The sequence below is a fragment of the Ctenopharyngodon idella genome, chromosome 5, assembly GCF_019924925.1.
Source record: "Ctenopharyngodon idella isolate HZGC_01 chromosome 5, HZGC01, whole genome shotgun sequence".
NCBI lineage: Eukaryota > Metazoa > Chordata > Actinopteri > Cypriniformes > Xenocyprididae > Ctenopharyngodon > Ctenopharyngodon idella.
In genome coordinates, this window is record NC_067224.1 from 10,007,242 (window position 1) to 10,032,618 (window position 25,377).

Sequence of the window (25,377 nt, forward strand, 5' to 3'; positions counted from 1 at the left end):
TTACGATATGGGTTTCAGAATTAGGTGTGGAAAAATGGCTCAATAGTGCCACCTACAAAATTTCAATTAAGCACCCTTCGCACTACGTTTCACATACAAGTATGAAATTTGGTAGACATGTAACTGCCCAATACTTACAAAAAAGTCCCTGGGTGCAAAATCTGAAAACCCAACAGGAAGTGAGATATTTTTAATTTTCTTTGCAAAATTTTTGCAGTTTTTGCCATTTCCACACGTACTTTACGAACTAGAGCTTTAATTAGACCAGCATCATATTAGTCTCATAGTCAGTCTAATCTAAAGTCCTTTGCGACATTAAATTGCGAAGATTTACCTAAGGCCAACGGGTGGTGGTGAGGTGCCCTGGGTGCGAGGGCCTTTCATCACTGCTTGCAGCTTTAATTACTTTTGCTTTCCCTGGGGATTGAATGTATGTGTTTGGCATTGCTAGCACCATGCTCTACAGTTTATGAAAAAAAAATAATAATAATAATATATACAGCATAAACTGTAACTTTCCATGTTTCTATATCACTAATTATTAAAACTTATTATGTAAAGTCCTTGAAAATGAATGTTTGGTGCTGAAAATATGCTGAAAATGTATTTTCATTTAATGATGATCCCTGTTCATTTTCCGCTATTAATCTCACTGCAATGTAAGTGCATTGCTGTACAAACGATTTGTGTATGCTCTTATAAAATCAAAGATGGAACAAAATTATTTTCTTTTCAACATAAGTCAAGTCAAGTCAGAGCTTTGAACTCGGAACATTCCTATGAACGTAATTTTAAAGTTGTAGTGCGGCATTTTTATACACTAAGCATAAAAGTATTAAAGTTCTTCTTCAGCCCACCCTGCTTTCTGAAAAAAATATTATGCAGTAAGAGTCACCCAGAGTTCCCACTAGTGAGGTCCAGTGGGTTATGATGATGAAATGGAAAATTCTTATTATTCTATAGGCAGGATCCCAGTTTTGGATCTATGACTCTCAGGAAGCAACACATGACCTCTGCTTCACTTCTACAGGAGGAGTTCCTAAAGATCACTTTACATACAGAATGTATTTATCAGGATATAGCATATGCACATGGGCATGGAAAGAACATAAATAACAGTATGGCTATAAATTACTGATATGAATGTTTTATGTTGAACTGTTTCATCTTGCAGTGTGAGGTAAGACACAAGACCAGCAACTCAAGGACAAAAAACATGTATACAAAACTTACATTATCAGTCAAAATTTTGGACACAACTACTTATTTTTGTAAAGTAAAAAAGACAATCAAAGCATAGAAAATAGTATATAAATTTTCTTTTTAACAGTTATTAAAAATGTGCCTTTTAGAATTAAAAAGGATGAATTACCATATAATTAACAGTGAAATTTTTAACTGGAGTGGATATTTAATGGGACAGTACATGCACATTCACAGTAATTTTTTTTTTTTTTTTTTTTTTTTTTTTTTAAATAAAATACAAATTACCTTAAAAAGGATGTTCCAGTGTGATGTGTTACACAATGTGACACTTTACATTTTATTATAAGTTATTTATAAAGTAATATTTCCTCCTATTTTTGTACTCAGTTTTGTTATGGATAACACCAGGGGTGTCCAATCCTGCTCCTGAAGGGCCACTATCCTGGGGTGCGTTTCCCAAAAGCATCATTAGCCAACTAACGTTGCAAGTTCCGTCGTTACTAACATAGTTCAACAATTTGGTGTTTCCCGAAACCACAGTTCAAATGAACATTCGCAAACTTGTGTGGTTGGAACGACAGCTCTCGTGGCCATATGTATTATAGTTGTCAGAGTATTTTAAAACCAACCAATCTTGGTCTCCCCTGTGTGTTTGTACAGTATTGATCCACGAGAAGAGATCTGTGAAGGTTATGTTGAGTTTTGCATTCATAGAATATTTAAAATCTTTCCTGCCTAGCTGTTTTCAGTTCTCTGAAACCAGAAGATTCAATTACCTCAAGACCTGGTAACTGGGGCAGCATCATATTTTTAATTTACATGCAATGACATGCACAGAAGACATGCTGGAACGCAGCATACAGGGTCTCTTTGAATCAGATGCTTGGAGCAATGCCAAGATCTCTCCTTGGTATGTCCATGTTATGTACATTTACACCAACTGCTATTAATACTTTTACTCTGGGATGTTTACCACACTCTTATATGGGCTCAAAGCCTATATAAAGAAACCACATACAATACATTCTAAACTCTAAAGCCTCTCAATCAATATTTTAACATGACAATGTCATATTCATCTTCTTAAATGCCTACATGCATTACAATATTCATAAGTCTGAAATAAGTGTCCATACTGTATATATTTTGGATCCACTGTAGATGGAAAGTTGCATTAGATAACAAAATTAAGTATGCTAAAAAAAACATGATGCCATATTTATTTATGACAGACAGAGAAAATTGAGTTAAAAGGAATGAATGTGTTCTAGGTGATTCTATGGCATATGAGCACTTTTTATTATTCATTCATTCATTCATTCATTCATTTTCTTCCGCTTATCCGTGACCAGGTCGTGGGGGCAGCAGTCTAAGCAGAGACGCCCAGACTTCCCTCTCCCCAGACACTTCCTCCAGCTCTTCCAGGGGGACTCCGAGGCGTTCCCAGGCCAGCCGAGAGACATAGTCCCTCCAGCGTGTCCTAGGTCTTCCCCGGGGCTTCCTCCCGGTGGGACATGCCCGGAACACCTCCCCAGGGAGGCGTCCAGGAGGCATCCGAAACAGATGCCCGAGCCACCTCAGCTGGCTCCTCTCGATGTGGAGGAGCAGCGGCTCTACTCTGAGCTCCTCCCGAGTGACCGAGCTCCTCACCCTATCTCTAAGGGAGCGCCCAGCCACCCTACGGAGGAAACTCATTTCGACCGCTTGTATCCGGGATCTCATTCTTTTGGTCATGACCCAAAGCTCATGACCATAGGTGAGAGTTGGAACGTAGATTGACCTGTAAATCGATAGCTTCGCCCCACAGCTCAGCTCCTTCTTCACCACGATGGACCGGTACATCGACCGCATTACTGCAGAAGCTGCACCGATCCGCCTGTCAATCTCCCGCTCCATCCTTCCCTCACTCGTGAACAAGACCCCAAGATACTTAAACTCCTCCACTTGGGGCAGGACTACTCCACCAACCTGAAGGGGACAAGCCACCCTTTTCCGGCTGAGAACCATGGCCTCGGACTTGGAGGTGCTGATTCTCATCCCAGCCGCTTCACACTCGGCTGCAAACCGTCCCAGTGCACGCTGAAGGTCCTGGTTTGATGGCGCCAACAGGACAACATCATCTGCAAAAAGCAGCGACGAGATCCTATGGTCCCCAAACCAGACTCCCTCCGGCCCCTGGCTGCGCCTAGAAATCCTGTCCATAAAGATAATGAACAGGACCGGTGACAAAGGGCAGCCCTGCCGGAGTCCAACACGCACCGGGAACAGGTCTGACTTACTGCCGGCAATGCGAACCAAGCTCCTGCTCTGGTCGTACAGGGACCGGACAGTCCTTAGCAGAGGGCCCAGAGCACCCCCCACAGGGCGCCGCGAGGGACACGGTCGAATGCCTTTTCCAAATCCACAAAGCACATGTGGACTGGTTGGGCAAACTCCCATGAAACCTCTAGCACCCTGAAGAGGCTATAGAGCTGGTCCAGTGTTCCACGACCGGGATGAAAACCGCATTGTTCCTCCTGGATCCGATGTTCAACTATCGGCCGAATTCTCCTCTCCAGTACCCTGGCATAGACTTTTCCAGGGAGGCTGAGGAGTGTGATCCCCCTATAGTTGGAACACACCCTCCGGTCCCCCTTCTTGAAAAGAGGGATCACCACCCCGGTCTGCCAAACCAGGGGCACTGTCCCCAACCGCCATGCGATGCTGCAGAGGCGTGTCAACCAAGGCAGCCCCCTTACTTCCGGTGTCCACCACCGAGTTCGGGGATTGCCGCACGACAGGCACCGGAGACCTTACGGCCACTGTTCCGAACGGCCGCGTCGACAATGGAGGCGGAGAACATGGTCCACTCGGACTCCATGTCTCCAACCTCCCTCAGGATCCGGTCGAAGCTCTGCCGGAGGTGGGAGTTGAAGATCTCTCTGATAGGGGGCTTTGCCAAACGTTCCCAACAGACCCTCACAGTACGTTTGGGTCTGCCAAGTCTGTCCAGCTTCCTCCCTCACCATCGGATCCAACTCACCACCAGGTGGTGATCAGTTGACAGCTCCGCCCCTCTCTTCACCCGAGTGTCCAAGACATACGGACAGAGGCCCGATGAAACAACCACAAAGTCGATCATCGACCTCCGGCCTAGGGTGTCCTGGTGCCACGTGCACTGATGGACACCCTTATGCTTGAACATGGTGTTCGTTATGGACAAACCGTGACTAGCACAGAAGTCCAATAACAGAACACCACTCGAGTTCAGATCAGGGGGGCCGTTCCTACCAATCACGCCCCTCCAGGTGTCACTGTCGTTGCCCACGTGAGCGTTGAAGTCCCCCAGTAGAACGACGGAGTCCCCAGTCGGAGCACTTTCCAGCACCCCTCCCAGAGACTCCAAGAAGGCCGGGGACTCTGCACTGCCATTCGGTCCGTAGGCACAAACGACAGTGAGAGACCTATCCCCAACCCGAAAGCGCAGGGAAGAGACCCTCTCATTCACCGGGGTAAACTCCAACACATGGCGGCTAAGCAGGGGGGCTATGAGCAAGCCCACACCAGCCCGCCGCCTCTCACGGCGGGCACCTCCAGAGTAGTGGAGAGTCCACCCTCTCTCGAGGAGTTGGGTTCCAGAGCCCAAACTGTGCGTAGAGGTGAGCCCGACTATCTCTAGTGGTACCTCTCTACCTCCCGCACAAGCTCCGGCTCCTTCCCCCCCAGCGAGTTGACATTCCATGTCCCTAGCACCAGATTCCGCGTCCGGGGATTGGGTCGCCGAGGCTTCTGCCTTCGACTGCCGCCCAATCCACAATGCACCGGCCCCCTACGGTCCCCCTGCAGGTGGTGGGCCCACAGGAGGTCGGCCCCACGTCGCTTCTTCGGGGTGTGCCCGGCCGGGCCCCGTGGGGTAAGACCCGGCCACCAGGCGCTCGCATGCGAACCCCAACCCCGGGCCTGGCTCCAGGGTGGGGCCCCGGTTGCGCCATACCGGGCGACGTAACGGACCTTGTTTTTAACCTTTTCATAAGGGGCTTCTGAACCGCTCTTTGTCTGACCCGTCACCCAGTACCTGTTTGCCTTGGGAGACCCTACCAGGGGCATATAGCCCCCGACAACATAGCTCCTAGGATCATTCGGGCACTTAAACCCCTCCACCACGTTAAGGTGGCGGTTCAAGGAGAAGATAATAATAATAATAATAATAATAATAATAATAAATGTAAATTATATACAGATAGTGTTATATTATTATATATTATATTATAATCTATAAGAATTCTGTGCTGTGAAATTACCCAGCGAGCTAAGCTGTAGGGTTAACATCTGCTGCAGAGTCTGTGTGGGCATAGACATGTACCAGTATTGGCTAAAAATGCATTTTAATGCAACTTAGTTGTTATTCACAAAAAATGCTTTGTCAAATGTAAATGATTTTCTCTGCAGAAAAAAAAACAGCCATGTCATGGGACTGGAGTGAACTGGCAGGGTCTGGAACTTCAAATTAGATCAAAGAGTTTTGATTTACTCAGTACTCACTTGTGAGATGAAGGGACTTTCATTGCATTGCCAAGGCTTTTCTGTTATATGTTGGTCCAGAGGAAACAATGTTGCTTTTTCATAGCTCAGAAGGCTTCAGTGGGGTTTTCAGTTATGATTTAAGCAACTTTGTCTCGGATGTTTCACTTAAAATATCCATATGAGCAAAAAAATTAGAAATAAATGAGGCAATTGTTACCACACAGTAATAGTATAGACTTCGTACAACGCAGATCATTTGGTCATGCAAGAATGATGCTCTTTGTGTCATTGATATTTGAAACAAAAATCGACTTATAGATTTACCATCTTCAGACATATGGCAGGGGATTTCTGGTGAAACCATTACTGCTATTTTTGCCTCACTTGCAGAACCAGTCCCAGGTCAGAAAAGAGTTGAAGTAGCATGGGAGGAGAGTGACCGGTGTGGAGGGGTGAGAGAGAGAGAAAAGTAAAAAGTAACATTGTGAGTTTATTAGGAAAACAGATGTTGAACCCCAGTGGATTCACATTAATCTCAGATTTAGCTGCTCCGTTGGTGTTATGACAAAATTTTAGTAAAATTGATGCCAAATATCAGTTTGACATTATAACAAAACAAGTATTATCTCAAACACTGGGTGATCTTGCATTTTTTGAAACCACTTTGATGTTCTACCTGAAACTTATATTTTGGACACTAAAAGAAAGTGTTCTACAGCTTTCCAGAAAATTGTGCTGTAATGCATACAGATGTCATTTATGAATTTTTATAGAATTTCATAGAATTTAAAGCACAGATAATATTGGTTTAACATACAGAACAGAAAACTCTTACTATTTCTGCAGCATATATTATGTGTACTACACAGTTTACAAATTTTGTGTATGCATGCTCATGACCATGCCCATGACCTACTATATTTAATACTATTTTTGTTATTAAATGTGCAGGATACAAAAAAAAAAGTATACTGAAAGAAACTGTAATGCAAGCTCGACTTTTCTAGTGTGACGAATGAACTGAAGGTAATTACAGGTGTGATATTTAACAAAAAGTTGGCAGACCCATGAGAAATTTTTACATTCAAAAATTCTACACAAAATTACATTAAAATACAAACTAAGTGTATTTATTTTAAATAAATCACACCCAATGGCATGTGATAATAGTATGGCATGCTACTTTAAACATTTGTAGTTCAAGCGTTATTTCCCCTAAAAATGAAAATTCTGTCATTAATTACTCACCCTCATGTCGTTCCACACCTGTAAGACCTTCGTTCATCTTCAGAACACAAATATAAGATATTTTTGATGAAATCTGAGAGGTATATGACTCGTCCATAGACAGCAATATAATCAACAATTTCGGGGTCTAGAAAGATACTAAAGACATCATTAAACCATCGACATGACTGCAGTGGTTCAACCTTACTTTTACAAAGCAAATAGTTTTACGAAGAATACTTTTTGTGAGCAAAAACGAAACAAAAATAATGACTTCATTCAATGTTATCTTCTCTTCCCTGTCATTATAGGCCTACTTACGAAGGTGATGCAGTAAGCACAGTGAAGGCTTCCATGTTTACGTCCGAATGCCGGCTCAGTATTGGCCAAAACTGCACATGTGAGCAGCACAACGCATGCATGTGTTTCTGATGCAGGAGCCGGCCAATAAAGAGTCGGTGTTCTGACGTAGAACCTGGAAGTGCTGGGCGTAAACAACGTATGAGAATGACACAGAAGAGAAGATATTGTTAAATAAAGTCGTTATTTTTGTTTTGTTTTTTGCTCACAAAAATTATTCTTGTCACTTCATAAAATTAAGGTTGAACCACTGCAGTCACGTCAACGGTTTAACAATGTCTTTAATACCTTTCTGGACTTTGAAAGTGTTGATTATATTGCTGTCTATGGATGAGTCATATACCTCTTGGATATATCTTAATTTGTGTTCCGAAGATGAACGAAGGTCTTGCAGGTGTGGAACAACATGAGGGTGAGTAATAAATGACATTATTTTCATTTTTGGGTGAACTAACCCTTTAATGTTAATAGCTATAGCACACTGTATAGGCCTACTGTATACTACACAGTATTCAGTAAGGAGTTAGCTAGTATTTCTACTCTGAACACAGTCAAGTTTAACTTTATTCCAAAGATGATCTTTGTATGCTTTATGTCTAATTCAGAAAGAAACTTGACCAATGTTTTTAGGGATAAAAATAAACATTGAATTCCACATTCTGGGGCAAGTTTCAAGGCCAATGTTTTATACAGTGGCTTGACGCCAGGGAACAGCTTTTTTTCTGCATTTTTTTAAAAAGATATCCCAAACAAGTTGACAGAAACTGAATGATTGTTGAAATGCATAACTAAAACAAGCTAAAATGAGCAATAAGAACAAGGTGCTTTAATAATTATTAGTCAACAATATTTGACTAAATATATATATATATATATATATATATTCCCTCAAAAAAAATTTGTGGATAATAATTAATACTTTGTACGGATGACCTTTGTACTTTTTCATAAACATGTCATAACATAAGATGGGCCAAAACACTATACACAAGTTGTGCATGCTACAATACTGTATATGCTGTCAAGCACGATGCACATCAGATGTTCACGAATGCATTTGATCTCAGTCTTTCCCAATTTCTCTGCTTCTGCGCAGAAGAGATCTTCATGACAGACAGTTTTTGTATGATGACTCAACACGCTCTATTACCACTAGTTGACAAGAACATGAAGCGTACCAAATGTTCCCAAGCGACCTTGTTTTGCTTTTCAAAAGCCCGCCCACACACGCTCTGTGCTAGCAATCTGAAGCCTTCTATCTCCAACCATAACACACAGGGCTCCGCTCCAACCTGATGGGCTACTTAGTATGCATAGGGCTCTGTAGCAGATGTAATGTGCAGACAGTCAAAAACAAGCTGTCTTGGAGAGTCAGAACAGTTGGTTGAAGTCGCACAGTATTAGATACCTTTCATGGTATGTGGATGTAGTCAGTGGAAAAAATAATAAAATAAAATAAAACAAAATTTTATAAAACTTGAAATACCTTGCAAATACTACATTGTCACGCTGAAATTAATACAATAATGACACTTTGTATTCATATTTATTTCAATTAAAAGTAAAAAAACATTTTTACTTAGACTTAGCAGATGTCATAGTTCTGATATCTGTTCTTGCATTAGCACTTGATGTGCTCTACTGCTTTAAAATGTAAGACAGCAGACTAGTTGATTTGCAAGCTCTTTTTCCAGTTAGAGTAAAACCCATTTGCTGGATCCGGTTTTGAGTGCTTTTTTATCAGCCTTTGGAGTATATTCATAAATATTTATTAGTGTCAGAAATCTATGCTAGCAGATGTTATTTACTTCAGGGTGAAGAGGAAGCCAATGTGAGATGAACATACAAACACTCAATCACTGTTCAACAAAATTTAGTTGATGGGTAAATGGAGTGTTTGACATTACATAAATGTCAACAGAATTCACAATCAAAAGAAATGAATACTTATGGCAACATTCATGTCAATGCCACCTGTTAATGTTTGTATTTTTGTTTGTTTACTTACTTACTGACTGAAGACTTTTTAGAACATTTCTCCAAAGGTAGTGCACTCTAAAAATGCATTTTAGTATGAATTTAAGAATGTTCTTGACTCATTATTTGATTGTACTGCCAAGAGTTTTTTCAGACATTTTTACACAACTGTAGTAGGGTATTAAAAATTCAAGATGATATTTGAAAAGTTTGCTCCGGTTACATAAACAAAGCCCTTTATGTAAGACTCTGCCTCTGTAACTTTAATAATGGAGTAACTGAGGATATGTCTCAGAGAGTTATTCAACCTCACATGCACACATCACCAAGTCACAATATAAACAAACCACTTTCCCAATGTACTCTCTTCTTAGGTCTTTAAATAACACTCAGATATTGAGGTAAAAGCATCAGTCAGTTCTTTTCTGCACTGAGAACATGAAATAAAGAGACATTTGATAAGACTGTTGTTTGTGTTTGAGTGATTGGGTGTATTTTTTCTCTGTTCTGTTCCCGTGGCTCTGTGAATGTGCCCTTTGAACAGTGTTAGCAGGTCATAGCTCATTCAGAACTGGACAAGTACAGAAGAGTGGGTGTGTCTCGAACAGCCAATCAGGAAGCGCTTCATGAGAAGCCATAAAATGCCTCCTGGAATCATCTGTTTGACAAACAGAATTCATTTTCCTTTTTCAAATAGCAACATATTTTTTAAATTGTAATTCTATTTTACAGTGTCTTCATAATTTACATCATAATCTGCAGTAGCCCAAAAATGTACTTGGACACAAATCACACTTAAAAATAATAATAAAAAAGCCTTATAAATGACAATCAGACATTTTTAAGTGTGACATATAGTGTTCAAATACTTTTTGAGCTAGATATTATAGATAATTAGATATCATTATTCATCATTAGATATTATTTAAAGTGTTATCTGCAAATAAATACTTGAACTTCTCTCAGAACTAATTTCATTTTTCTGAGCCAATTTTTGACATTTAATCATTAATGTTTTTTTATTGGATGTATGACTCAGCTGCCCAGTAGAGTAACCATAGGTGTGGTTCATTACATTGATTTTGAACATGATCCACTAACATGCCAAACAGAAGCATCCAAAACAATCTTCTTTTTGTGAAATGCAGGCTTTTGTGCTATCTTTTGTTAAAATGCATGCCTTTTGGTTTGACATTTTGTTATGCAATGCAATGACAACCATACATTTTTAAGTTGGTTAAGAGTCCAAATTATATGCTGTTTCATAACTGGCTCATAGGCTGACACAATGTAATAGTGATCTATAGTATGAGATGGCAGTGTGAGAAATATAAAACTGTTTATGATTGGCACCTTTCATTTCAGATGGTTTTACATAAGAGTTATGCTCACCATACCAGATAAGTCTAATCCCAATGCGAACGAAGGCATAAGCACAAGGTTTTAAATTCTTTATCCATAGCTTCTGTATTTCCACAATAGAAACAGACTGAGCAATCTATGTAGGTGTCAATCATTCTTCCAGGTGGATGCAGATAAGAAATGTGATGTTGGGTTTAGTTAGGTGTACATGTCTCTCTGGAACTGTGCAGGTTAATGCTTAATCATGTACATGACAATGTTTGATGCCAAGCCTGTCACAATCTAAGAGTAATATGCCATGTATCAACAAATGCTACACTGACATGTGACAAAAAAAAAAAAAAAAAGTTAGCAAAGAAGCAGTATGTGTCAGATAAAAACTTGCATTCAGTTTAATTTATTATTATTTCTTTAATCTGTGCCCTAGCTTGTACTTTTCTAGCCAATTATGTAACTTTGTTTTGCCACAATTCTTATGTTACTGTCGTTAAAATATATTCCTCAAGCCCGGAACACACCAAGCCGACGCCGACGAACTAGTGGTGACGAAAGCAGGTTGGCTCATGTCAGCAGCATCTGGGTCCAAAGTTGCCCCGAGGAACACACCAAGCCGACGGTCGGCTGACTAAGTTTTCTCAGTGTGTTCCACACCGTCGGCTGAAGTTGGTCCTCAAAAAGCCCTTGGCTTTTTTTTTTTCGACCGATTCGACGTGTTGAATCGGCGTCAGAGCTCGTCGGTCCGTCGGGTCATCTGATCATTCTGATTGGCTGTTCAACTACTGCCACCTACTGGTACGGAAAGACATTTCATCTTACACAGGCGCAGAACGGACGTGCTACTTGGCCCAATGTACAAAGGTGTTTTGCAGCTGGAGCAAACTTTTCCTGAAAGTTCGCTTTGGCAAGCCGTTTTGTACGGAGCCCCGCACATGACATGCAAGAAAAAAAAAAATTAAATCGTGCACACGATTTACTAATTCGTTCCCTCGATTTACTAAATCGTGCGCACGATTTACTAATTCGTTAGCTCGATTTACTAAATCGTGCGCACGATTTACTATTTCGTTCCCTCGATTTATAAATCATGCGCCTGATTTATGAATCAAGGGAACGAAATAGTAAATCGAGGGAACGAATTAGTAAATCGTGCGCACGATGTAGCCTTTTTTTTTTTTTTTTTTCTGCATGTCATGTCTGGGGCTCCATAGTTTTGAATTACCAAAACGAACACAAAACGAATGACGTCACATCAAAAATGATGTCACATCAGTTCGTTCTTCGATTTCGTTTTAAGTATATTGGGGCCTTTAAGCTACAGTATATGTAAGTCGCTTTGGATAGTATTATTATGATGATATATATATATATTTTTTTTTTCACAACAAACAAAAGTCTAAGAAATTTGACAAAATAGTTTCTCTCCTGTGATATTCCTGTGTATTCCTAATTGAAACTATAAGTTGGGATGTTTATTTACAAATAAACTAGCATAAATAGCCTCAAAACTAACAGAAGTAGACTAAAAGCCAGAAAACTTAAAATCAAACTATTTTGATTTATTAAGTCAAATTTTTTCTTTTCTTTTCTTTTTTTGGCAAACATTAATGTTAGGCCTATGAAAACTCTACCATGACCCCACTAAAACTTCTGTGCCCCCTTTCCTGTTCTATTGAACTGCTTAAATGTCTAAAAAAATGCTTTAAAGTTTCAAAAAGGGATTGCTTTAAAGTTATTTATACTGGATGGTTTCCTTGGAAGAAAATAAAAAAAGAGCACGGATGCTTAAATATTTTATGAGAGGGATGAATCACACACCACAGCCGTTGGAGTTTGACCGCCTTTGCTTGTGTAGCACGCGATAATGACCACAGCTAGTCAGTTCACTGGTGTCTGCACTCTGTGCTTCCGTCTATCTGTTGCCAGTTTTCATCTTTCATGGGGCCAGATGGCCATTTTTACATTTCTCTCTTAAAGTGTGTCATCTTAAATTCTTATTTCAATTATATTACTCTCTCCAAATGCTGTGTGCATTCAGCTTTTAGCTTTCTCATGAAAGTAGGAGAGGTAAAGGGGCCAGCAGGCACCAGTGTTGCCTGTTCAGACTGCTCCTCCCTCTGAGAAATGCATAAGGTCTGCCAGGCACCACAGCCCTTCCTAAGAAACAGTTACTGTGGCTCACAGCAGCATGCATGTGTACACCATGTTCAGATGGAATACTAGTGTACTACTTACTGCGTATTGCTTTTCCCCCTTTTCTTTTCAGAATAATATATCAAACTTTTTCATACAGAAAAAAATATTTTTTATTTTTCTTGTCAAAATATCTTTTGTGATATTGATAAATATATGTTGTAAATAGCGTGCCTCAATGAAATATATTTTTAAATAAAAAATATAGATTTAAAGCTGCTGTCCGTAACTTTTTTGGGTTAAAAATTATCCAAATTCAATCTTTCGGCATGTAAAGTGCTCAGCGTAAATGAGTACACCCCCTTTGAAAAGTAACATTTTAAACAATATCTCAATGAACACAAAAACTATTTCCAAAATGTTGACAAGACTAAGTTTAATATAACATCTGTTTAACTTATAACATGAAAGTAAGGTTAATAATATAACTTACAAAAAATAATTACACATTTTTTTTAGTTTTACTCTAATTAGGGTGATGCAAAAATAAGTACACCCCACAACAAAAACTACTACATCTAGATCACTTTCACCCTGTTCCTCTTTAGAAATCCAACAGTGGCCTTAGATGTGTGATTAGGATCATTGTCATTTTGGAAAAGTGCATGACGACCAAGGGCACGGAGTGATGGTAGCATCTTCTCTTTCAGTATAGAGCAGTACATCTGTGAATTCATGATGCCATCAATGAAATGCAGCTCCCCGACACCAGCAGCACTCATGCAGCCCCACATAAGGACACTGCCACCACCATGTTTCACTGTAGGCACCATGCATTTTTCTTTGTATTCCTCACCTTTGCCTCTTTGGAAGAATTGTCTAAACTTGTTAAATCATCAAAATCAACAACATGTATGTTAGACCCTATACCGACTAAGCTATTGAAAGAAATGCTTCCAGAGGTCATAGACCCTCTTCTCAATATCGTCAATTCATCTTTATCATTAGGATACGTACCAAAAACTTTTAAGCTGGATATTATTAAACCTCTTATTAAAAAACCACAACTTGATCCTTGAGAATTAGTCAATTACAGGCCGATCTCAAATCTCACTTTTCTGTCAAAAATACTAGAAAAGGCAGTATCATCACAGCTATGTTCCTTTTTAGAAAGAAATGGTATCTGTGAGGATTTCCAGTCAGGATTTAGACCGTACCATAGTACTGAGACTGCTCTCATTAGAGTTACTAATGATTTGCTCTTATCATCAGATCGTGGTTGTATCTCTCTATTAGTGTTACTGGATCTTAGTGCAGCATTTGACACTATTGATCACAATATTCTTTTAAATAGACTCGAAAATTATGTTGGCATTAGTGGAATTGCATTGTCATGGTTCAAATCATACTTATCTGACCGTTATCAGTTTGTAGTAGTAAACGAAGACATGTCATATCGATCACAAGTTCAATATGGAGTACCACAAGGCTCAGTACTAGGACCGTTGCTGTTCACTCTGTACATGCTACCCTTGGGAGATATCATTAGGAAGCATGGCGTTAGTTTTCACTGTTACGCTGATGATACTCAGCTCTATATTTCTTCGCGCCCTGACAAAACTTACCAATTCACAAAATTAACGGAATGCATAGATGATATAAAAAATTGGATGACCAGTAATTTCCTACTACTAAATTCAGAAAAAACAGAGATTCTAATTTTTGGACCAAAAACTTCTTCACGTAATAACCTAGAATATTGTCTAACACTTGATGGCTGCTCTGTTAAGTCTTCGTTGTCAGTTAGGAACCTGGGTGTGCTCTTTGATACCAATCTTTCATTTGAAGGCCATGTTACTAGCATCTGTAAAACCGCATTCTTCCATCTTAAAAATATATCTAAACTACGACATATGCTCTCAATGAAAAATGCAGAACAGTTAGTTCATGCGTTCATGACCTCAAGGCTAGATTACTGTAATGCTCTACTGGGTGGTTGTTCTGCTCGCTTGATAAATAAACTACAGCTCGTACAAAATGCAGCAGCTAGAGTTCTTACTAGAACCAGGAAGTATGACCATATTAGCCCAGTTCTGTCAACACTGCATTGGCTTCCTGTTAAACATCGTATAGATTTTAAAATCTTGCTAATTACTTACAAAGCACTAAATGGTTTAGCTCCGCAGTACCTGAGCGAGCTCCTAATTCATTGTAGTCCTTCACGTCTATTGCGATCTCAGAATTCGGGCCAGCTGATAATACCTAGAATATCAAAATCAACTGCAGGTGGTAGATCCTTCTCCTATTTGGCACCTAAACTCTGGAACAATCTTCCTAGCATTGTTCGGGAAGCAGACACACTCTGTCAGTTTAAATCTAGACTAAAAACGCATCTCTTTAACCTGGCATACACATAACACATTACCAATTTATATTTTCAAATCCGTTAAAGGATTATTAGGCTGCATAAATTAGGTCAGCCGGAACCGGGAACACTTCCTATAACACCTGATGTACTTGTTACATCAGAAGAAGAATGGCATCTACGCTAATATTAGTCTTTCTGTTTATCCCGAGGTTCACCGTAGTCAACCGGATCCGGGCCGTATCCAGGTGAGACCAAGGACCTGCACCTTGACACGACCACAACGCAGCCCTGACGTATCAGCAGAGATTGAGTCAACTAGATCATCCACTGTGAGGGCCTCATCGACACGACAGCCACGACACAGTTCCTCAACAACCGTCCATACCGGCGTGATGAATACGATCCTCAATTGGATGGAACTGAAATAAATACTTTTAATGTTGCGATCCTATTGGACTTATGATAGCAACCTGAATTGTAACAAAGCACTGTTGGCCAGAGGAGAACTGGCACCCCGACTAAGCCTGGTTTCTCCCAAGGTTTTTTTCTCCATTTTAACACCAATTTGCCACTTGTCTGCCACCTGACGTCACCTGATGGAGTTTGGGTTCCTTGCCGCTGTCGCCTCTGGCTTGCTTAGTTGGGGACACTTGACTTGACATTTGATATTCAACAGTGCTTTGATCTGCCTGCATTGACACTATTCTTTAAGAGCTGCTGTGCAGCCAAACAATGTACCAGTTATCAATGTAAAGCTGCTTTGACACAATCTACATTGTAAAAAGCGCTATATAAATAAAGGTGACTTGACTTGACTTGACTTTGCGACGCCATACAGTTTTGAAGCCATCAGTTCCAAAAACATTTATCTTGGTCTCATCACTCCAGAGTATAGATTCTCAGTAGTCTTCATCTTTGTCAGCATGGGCCCTGGCAAACTCTAGGCAGGCTTTTTTGTGCCTGGGCTTTAGGAGAGGCTTCTTTCGTGGACGGCACCCATGCATGCCATTCCTCTGCAGAGTACGCCGTATTATGTCATGGGAAATAGTCACCCCAGTTTGGCTTTCTACTTCTTTATATAATTGCAGTGAACTTGCATGCCGATTTTCTTAAACCCTTCTCATCAGAAGACGCTCCTGTCGAGGTGTTAACTTCCGTGGATGACCTGGACGTCTCTGTGAGATGGTTGCAGTTCCATCTTTTTTAAATTTTTGTACCATTTTTGCTATAGTATTCTGACTGATAAGTAAAGCTTTGCTGATCTTCTTGTAGCCTTCACCTTTCTTGTGTAAAGAAATTATTTTCTTTCTCAGGTCTTGTGACGTTTCTCTTCCATGTGGTGCCATTGCTGACAGTATGAAATGGGAAAGGGTTTTAACACTCTTTTATAGTCACCTATCTGCTAGACACCTGTGTAATGAATAATTAGACTCACCTGTGGTTGAATTCTTGTTAAATTAGACATTTGACTTTCAGTGGGGTGTATTTTTGCATCACCCTAATTAGAGTAAAACTGAAAAATGTGTAATCTAAGTTATATTATTAACCTTACTTTCACGTTATAAGTTAAACAGATGCATTTTGGAAATAGTTTTTGTGTTTATTGAGATATTGTTTAAAATGTTACTTTTCAAAGGGGGTGTAGTCATTTACGCTGAGCGCCGTACATAACCAGCCAGTGTTCAAAAATCTCCTTACCTTAGCCCGATTCACAACGGTAAGCTTGTAATAATGTTTTATAATTCGGGTGGTACTGGTGGGTTTTCGCGGGAAATTCGAGCATGTAGCCGTTTTTCTCTGCGTCATTGCGTCACGTCTGTAAACGAGTCCCAGCTAGTAGGTTATATCGCATGTGAGACGGATCATTTATAGCCTTTTCTCACAGCAGCTGCAATAATTAAACTTATCATTTTGATGGCGGATTGTATGGTATGACAAATTAATGTTAGAGATCAGATCTATAGGTAACGCTAATACACACTAAATACACATAGGCACGCAATGCTGATGTTGTTAACATTAACAGTTTGAGAACAAAGTATAACAATAATAATAATTTGCACAGTTTGACATGATCCAAGCTAAGCAATCGTTAGATTTAATCACCATTGGCAGCGCGATTTACTGTAATGCTTTTTTTCCCTCAGTCAGAACAAAAGTGGCAGACATGTTACTTACTTCAGATGACATTTTCCGTTGAAAATTCTTATTTTGGTCATACTTCCAAGACTACAATCTGTGATTCCAAAGTACAGTATCCACACCGGTGTAGTGATTGACAGCAAACATTAGATTCATCCGTGCTGAGGAGGCGCGCCGAGGCACAATGCATGTAAAGATGATAACTTCGCAAACAACTGCAATTGCAGGTTTCAAACAGAGATGGCGACAAAGAGGCAAAACTACGGACTACAGCTTTAAATGTAAATATATATTAAAATGGTAATATTTTATAATAAGGTTCCATTTTTTTACATTAGTTAACTACTTTTGTAGAACTATAAAACTATAACTATAAACTATAAAAGAAAAAAATACTTCTAAAAGCATTTATTAACCTCACTTAATGTTAGGCCTAATAAACATTTACTAATACATTATTAAAATCAAAAGTTGTATCTGTTAAAGCGGACCTATTATGCCCCTTTTTACAAGATGTAATTTAAGTCTCAGGTGTCCCCAGAATGTGTCTGAAGTTTTAGCTCAAAATACCTCACAGATTTAGACGGCGCCAACTCCTGCAATGACTTCAGAAGATGCAACATCTGGATCAACACGCACATTCGCAAATTTCTATATATCCTAATTATTGTTAATATATAATTCATTTTTCCAGGAGCTCTTTGCTTCTACCTTCAATTAAATTGCAAACAGTGATTGTATATAAATCGCCTAAATTATTACATTATTAGCTAACTGCATTCTCCAAATTGTAATGTTGACATGCATTCTCTGTAAAGCTGCTTTGAAACTATATGTATCGTGAAAAGCGCTATACAAATAAATGTGAAAGAAAGATTTAATGTACCATGTTGTAAATACCCATTTTTGAGTGCTAGAAAAAAATGTGCTGTTTTCGTTCATGTGTCTTTTAATGGAAATGAGCTGCTGCTCCCCACCACCTTACCAGATTAGCGCTTCCTTCATCTGCTTGGTTTTGATTATCATCTATATCGCGATCACGCTCAGGGACATTGCAGTTCTTCTTTATCATGAATGTTTATTATCTGCATGCGTTTTAAAACTATATCAGTTTAAATTTCTGATTTTTTGTTTTCTGAGTGCACACATCTGAAGCACACGTACAGAAAGCTAACTGTCAGATGGCACGTCACTAACTTCTCTTTCATGTTTTACTGTGCTTGTCAAATACACACAAGGTTGACAAAAACAGACAAAGGTTACATAAACACAGTTGGTTATGTCTGTGAACGTAAACAGCAGGGACAGAAATCGCATGTGTAGATCTGAGGCACATTCCCTTCAAAAATAAAATCCACTGCGTCTTCAGCAGCTCAGATGTCGGGAGTAAATGAAGACTGTATCTTACATCCAATAGCAAAACACCTCAATTGCTTACCAGACATTCTTGTCGATACAGTTGCTCTGGTGTCAAGACAATGGCGGACTGTGTATAACTCGCGCAGGGCGGGGTCTATGCTAATACGACAGTGTCCGTCAACACTGGCCTGTACAACGTGACGTTACTCTGTACATAATCTGTGAACGGCTTGTTCTGAAACACTGTTTATGATTTATGGGGCTTTAAAAAGGAGTGGTTGGATTTTTATCATTATAGGGTGGTTATGTACCAAACATCAGGTAAAAGTGAATTCTGCATAATAGGTCCCCTTAATTATTAGTTAATGGACCTGTGTTAACATGAACTAACATTAACAAAGATTAATTTAGCATTGCTCATTGTTAGTTAATGCATTAACTAACATTAACTAATTGGATCTTATTGAAAAGTGTTACCAATATGTAGTTTTTTCCATTTAGGTTAAAAAAGTAGTCTGACAGCCTCTGACAGACAGACTCAGATTTCATTTACATCAAAATAAATATGGAATCTACAATTGTCACATTTGGTTTTGGGTTTTGTGTCATGTTTAGGTTTTCGTGTCTTTTATTTTATATAAAGGTCCCTTTTAATCATCAACAAAGCCGTATACACTGCCATACTCTTTCAATATTCGATTTGATTATAATTGGAGCAATCTAATATTGTTGCATCCTTGCAGTGTAGATGTGATGTAAGTAGCTAAACAAGCTTCAAGAGAGCTTTGTCTTTGAATAATTTCAGTTTCAGCCTGTCGTTTCAGTTTAAGTTCCTCTATCTGCACTTCCGCTGGAGTCAGAATGTATGAATGGTGTTCAGCCATGTGTTTGATTTCATCTGTGCTGCAGGTCAGGAAGACTGTGAACTCTCACATTACAAGCCAACAGAGGAATGAGATTAGTTTCAGCTGAATGAATACTGATCATTTTTACTACACATGCACGATACACATGCTTACCTTTGTCACTGAGTATGTCACAAAAACTTATTAGAAAGACAAGTAATCTCACTGAAGTCTGAAATCATATCTTTAAATATGGTCTGTATTTTTTTATCAAATTGTTCCAAGACTAACTGATTTGAGGTAAACAGTTTACATTAACTCATGTTCCACAGAAGAAAGAAAGCCATACTAGTTTGGAATGACATGATGGTGAGTAAATGAAAGAATTTCAATTTTTGGGTGAATTATTCCTTTTATTCTACTAAGCTGTGAAAGCTCAACCTCTGTAATAAAATAACTATCTTTGAATTTTGTCTTCATAATTTTCTTCTAAATGTGAACATTATTGCTTGCTAACTTCTTTTAACAGATGTACACAGTCTGCATTGTTCCCAACAGAACACAAGCCTCCACAGTAATGCAATTTGGACTGAATAGAGCCATCCCACTGCTTTTATCCAGCACTCAGTGATCCATAATGCCACAGGGCACTTATCACAGGGGTACTATCCATTTAGACCAAGCTGTGGTGTTGTTAAACTTTTAGCACTCAACTTAAAATGCAAGTGGAATAGAATGAAGCGTGTACTTAACGAAGAATTTTATGACATCCCCTATTGAACTACAAAGACTTTTAGCCTTAGATATGTTACAGGAATATGACACAGACCGTGTAATAATACATCAGAATTACCACATTTTGTCAGAAGTTTCATTCTACACATTGTGTTTCATTCTACTTCGTTCTACACATTGTGACCAGATTCTATGTGGTTTCTTTGGTTTAACCCTGTAGTGAAAAGATGGGCCCATCATAGTGGTGAAAGAATTGCATATGTAAAATAATTTCCTCTTTTAAGTGAGACAAAATGGGAAGCTGTGGAGCCATTTGTGCGGTTGATGCAGAAGATGCTTAGAGTTGCACCAAATATTCAATCCATTAAAAACTAAAACATACTGAACACATAAGCATAGGCATGAATCCTTGGTCTTGCATTAGTGTGGCGGTAACAAAACAAACCTCAATACATTTACATGTGTGCATTTAAGCAGATGCATTTATCCAATGTGTGCGGTGCTTATTAGAAAGCTACTCCATACTCAAGAGAGCAAATGAGTTTCCTTTAAATACCGTTGAAGCCAACACAGTCTCATTAGATAACATAGCTATTTTACGAGGTGGCAATTTCATATGACTCATACAATTTGATTTGTACGAAAAAAGCATGAAGGTCCACCCCTAAACAATCCACGGGAAACAAGCAGGTCGTATGAAAACGTACAAATTAAAATTAAAATGGATACGCTATTATTCAGGTGGCTGGCTATAAACACATCAATAGTTTAACTAAGTAAGCTGATTGTTGATCTGGCATGAAAGTAGTTGACCTAAAAAAGAAAAAAAAGTGATCATAAAAAAAGAGTTTATGTCAATGCTAGTTTAGCACCCCTTGTGGCAATGCTGAGAATGGATTGCATACTTGTGTAACAATGTTTGGACACATTTTGGCAGTCAGGAGTAGCTACCAAAACATTTTCATGCTTGTGTAGAGTATGTTTTGGACCTTCGACTAAAGTATTTGCCATTGACAGATTGTCCCATTTAGGGATGTTTATATTAATAAGAATAACATTGCATGTTTTACCTGAATTTGTCTTCTGGATTTGTGCTGCATTCCATTCAACTCAGAAGGTTGGAATTTCCAACTTCTTACTTGGGAAAAGTCCAATAGAATGGCACCTGATGCAAGACCTCCAATCTGGAAACTCATGCAGGCATTTACAACTCTGACACCACAGAGATGCAGATGTATGATGTAACACGAATGTGGCAGCACCTTACTCGTTTAATTAACGATAAACATTCATTTCTAAATATATAAAGTGCAGCAATGAATAAGCAACCCTTTATTATATAATGAAATATGTTTAGCATACATTAGCACATGCAGCTGTGTAAAAGTGATCCACTCTGTTGATAATCAAACAGAACGAATAGGCATTGAATGAGCTAGCATCACTTATCCTCCACAGATTGGTTGCAGTGTGCCAGGAGGCAGTTGAGTTACATTATTTGACTTAAGTCTGACTCAGGTCACAAATTTAAGCACTTGTGACTTGACTTTGACTTGAGAACCATTGTTGAGACTCAACAATAGCTATGTTTTATTTTTTATGCGCATTTCGAAGTAATGAGTGATGAAAACGCCACATTTAGTAAAAAAAATCCCTTAATTCGCAATAAAGTTTTTACGCTCGCTTGAGGTGGTTTGTGACTTGTGCAAAAAAGAGTTAATGCAAATAATGGGAGATGGAAACCCATGTGACTAATCAGCTGTTTCCGCTGATGATGTTTTATTTACTGTTGGTTACTAGGTTAGGTATTAGTAACCTAGTAACTGTCATCCACTCGATGATGGAACTTGATGGAAACGCACCTAGTTCACATTTGTTTGTTTGTTTGTTTGTTTTGCAAACTTTGAAAAGATGCGCTTCACATTTGGATGGAAACTCAGCTAATGACTTTATAACAACAAATAATTTTTTTACCACAGAACCACCAGCACCACTGATTAGAGTTGATTGCGTGATCATCGACTTTAAAAAAAAGAAGAAGAAAAAAAAAAATTGCAGCAAGTGAAATACAGAAAAGAATCTCCCAAGATTTTTTCTTTTGGATATGAACACTTCAAAATTGACCACATTTATAAAAGGAGATTTACATTATGCACAATTTGCAAAGCCAGGATATCAGACACGCTCATCACAACCTCCGACTTCATTCTCCAGGTCAAAAAGGAAATGTAGCCTATATAATGTTTGAGCTGTCTTAACTGAAAGCAACTTGCGCTGACATCTTAAAATATGTCAGTGCCATTGTTTTGACTCAAGATGCACATAATTTTTTTTTTTTTTTTTTTTAAGGCACGTTTATAAAAGCTACTTAAATGTCCTAATTTAATTGTGGCCTACTCCTGGCTTAACCGCAGCCTTGTCTGTGAAACCAGGCCTTGATGTTAGGAACTTGGGACTTATTTGTGACTTGAACATGTGCTTGCTCCCAACCCTGCCAGGAGGCTTAGTGGAGCACTTGCAAACTAAACGTTACCATTTTGCTTTTTAATTTGGGTCATCTTTCAAGTGTCAGGCAATGGTGCACTTTTATATATTTTATATCCAAAATAGCACCTAATTCCAAATAACCATACTGGTTATTATATAATTTAATAAATTTATTTCAAAGCTGTTGGCTCCATTGTAGATGAGTGATTGGTTAAAATCTGCTCTTGACCTTTGGGGTGATATCTTTTTACACTTCAGTACAGCCATATAATTTATGTAAATGACCTTATTCTATTGGAAGGGGTTTAAATAAAGGATGGATTTATCTGTCTATTTTATGCAATTAAACTGAATGATGGGCCTTTACTCCTCACACAAAGGAGGTGCTGATTGCCTCATAAACCAGCACCTCTGATAGAAGATTCCATCCCATAAAGGTGGAAATCAACAATATGTAAATAAGGGAGATAAATTACTGATGAAAGAAGCTGATGGGTTTGTTGTTGCAGGATGACATGTTCCTTTGTTCTTGTGTCTGAATGTTGTGCTGTGCCCTGGCAAGACTTTCTATCTTATCCTGTCCACTTCATCATCTAAAGGGACAGGTTTTTGTACAAGATTTTTTGAAAGAAAAAAAAAAAAAAAAAAATCTCAGCTGCTCTTTTTCATACAATGAAAGCATACATTACCAGTCAAAAGTTTGGAATAATTCACTTTTTATAAAGTTTTAGAAAGAATTCTCTTATGCTCACCAAGAATGCATTTATTTGATCAAAAATACTGCAAAATATTATTAGTTTAAAAGTAAAATGTAAAAACTTTTTAAACACTTTTTCCTGTTTTAATATATTCTAAAATCAAATTTATTCCTGTGATGGCAAAGCTGAATTTTCAGCAGCCATTATTTCAGTCTTTAGTAATGTTTTTTTGTTTGTTTATTTGTTTGTTTTCGGATTCACAGGAATAAATGACAGTTTATTATACAAAATATATTAAAGTTGAACACAGTTCTTTAAATTTATAATAATATTTCAATATTGCTGTTTTACTGTATTTTTGATCAAATAAATGCATCCTTGGTGAGCGTAAGATCAAAAACATAAAAAAAAAAATCAAAATGATTCCAGAATTTTGACCAGTACTGTAGTTACTAGACGTTTTCTAGTTTAAGAACTGCCAGATTAAAGAGAAAAAAGGCATCATAAAAGTATAAAGGTAGTCCATATGATTTGTGTGGAATGGTGCTTGTTCCTTTTTTTGAGCATGACAGTCCATGGTCCATGAACTATTGTTTTATGAATATCAGTCAGATCTCTCTGAATGTGCAATATAGAGTATTTACCTTGGTATTGTTTTAGTATGAACATGCACTTTGAGTTGGTTTTGAATTCATGTAATTCCACCACCAGAAAGCGTGAAGAACTATGATGGGGGATTGAAAAAAAACAAACATTTGCATCTTCTTTCATTAACAACAGTGGAGCTTCTGCCAGGGCTCTCCCTATCTCTCTCTCTCTCTCTCTCTCTCTCTCTCTCTCTCTCTCTCTCTCACACACACACACACTGTGGTGCTCCAAGCACTGTATACTATTCTTTGTACATATTTGGCTTATATATTTCATCATGACATAGAGGTCATTTGATTTATTTAGTTCAGGGGAAAGGGAAAAGCCTTGAGAAATATTCCGTACAGTTAAGTGTAAGTATGTAATTTTTTTTCCTATAAAAAGGCCCAAGACTAATAAGAATCATGTGTTTGGTTGCGGTAAAGTTTATTATGGTGTGCTAAAGTGACAGTAATCATATAATGAAATGTGAGCAGTACTGTGGGGAGAGCATTTGTTGTAATTATTTAATTATTTCTGTGAACATCAATTTCTTTCTTCACTTTAAAAGGTACATCATAATATTGACCATTATTATTAGAGGGATAATTAACCCCCCAAAAAATAAAATTCTTTCATCGCACAGAAGTTAAACACATCAGCTTTAAGACTACATAAATTGAATGTAAAATATGTCTGGAGCTTGTGTGCTAACTGCTAGGCCGCTGCTCCAACAATGTTTGACCTTATACACAGGATGCAGTGTCGTCCACTAGGATAATGACGTTGTTGAGGATGAGGTGAAAAATACCTTGGCTGTTTCTCCAGCTCTGGGTTTAGCAGATCAGTGTGATATGTGCCTTGTCTCTTTAAGCCCTGCAGCCTGAGGCTTTTCTGTCTCTTGTATTCTATCAGCACTCACATTAAAGTACTTGTTGACTATCTTGGCCACAAGCATGCAGCATAAACTGCATTAGAAGAAGATTGTGGCCAGATGAGTGGCTTAACCAGCGAAAAAGATATTGGAACCATCTGAGAGTACAGTTATATTCGCTGTGTGCCACCTGCCAATGTGTTTTAGTAGATTCTTTATCAATTGAAACAACAGATTTTAGGAAATCTTTTTAATTGCTTAAAATAATAGCATGCTCATGTTGAAAAGTTTGAAGACCATCAAACTTTATCTATGAAGGAAGCCACTTGCAGGTCAATCATCTTGCACATACACATTGTGTACAGTGGTGATACTAAAAGGAAAATTGAAAAATGAATGAGTGTGACCCCATTCTGAACAAAATTAAAGCTCGTTTGGAGTCCACAAAACTTTGTGCTGGCTGTTAAACACTTTTGA

General features: G+C 38.5%; 1 long non-coding RNA gene across 2 annotated transcripts in view; it reads right to left on the minus strand.

Annotated features, from left to right (window-relative positions):
• LOC127512711 (uncharacterized) overlaps positions 1–25,377 on the minus strand; it is a 40,058-nt gene that overhangs the window by 3,979 nt on the left and 10,702 nt on the right. The gene's annotated exons all lie outside the window — the stretch shown is intronic.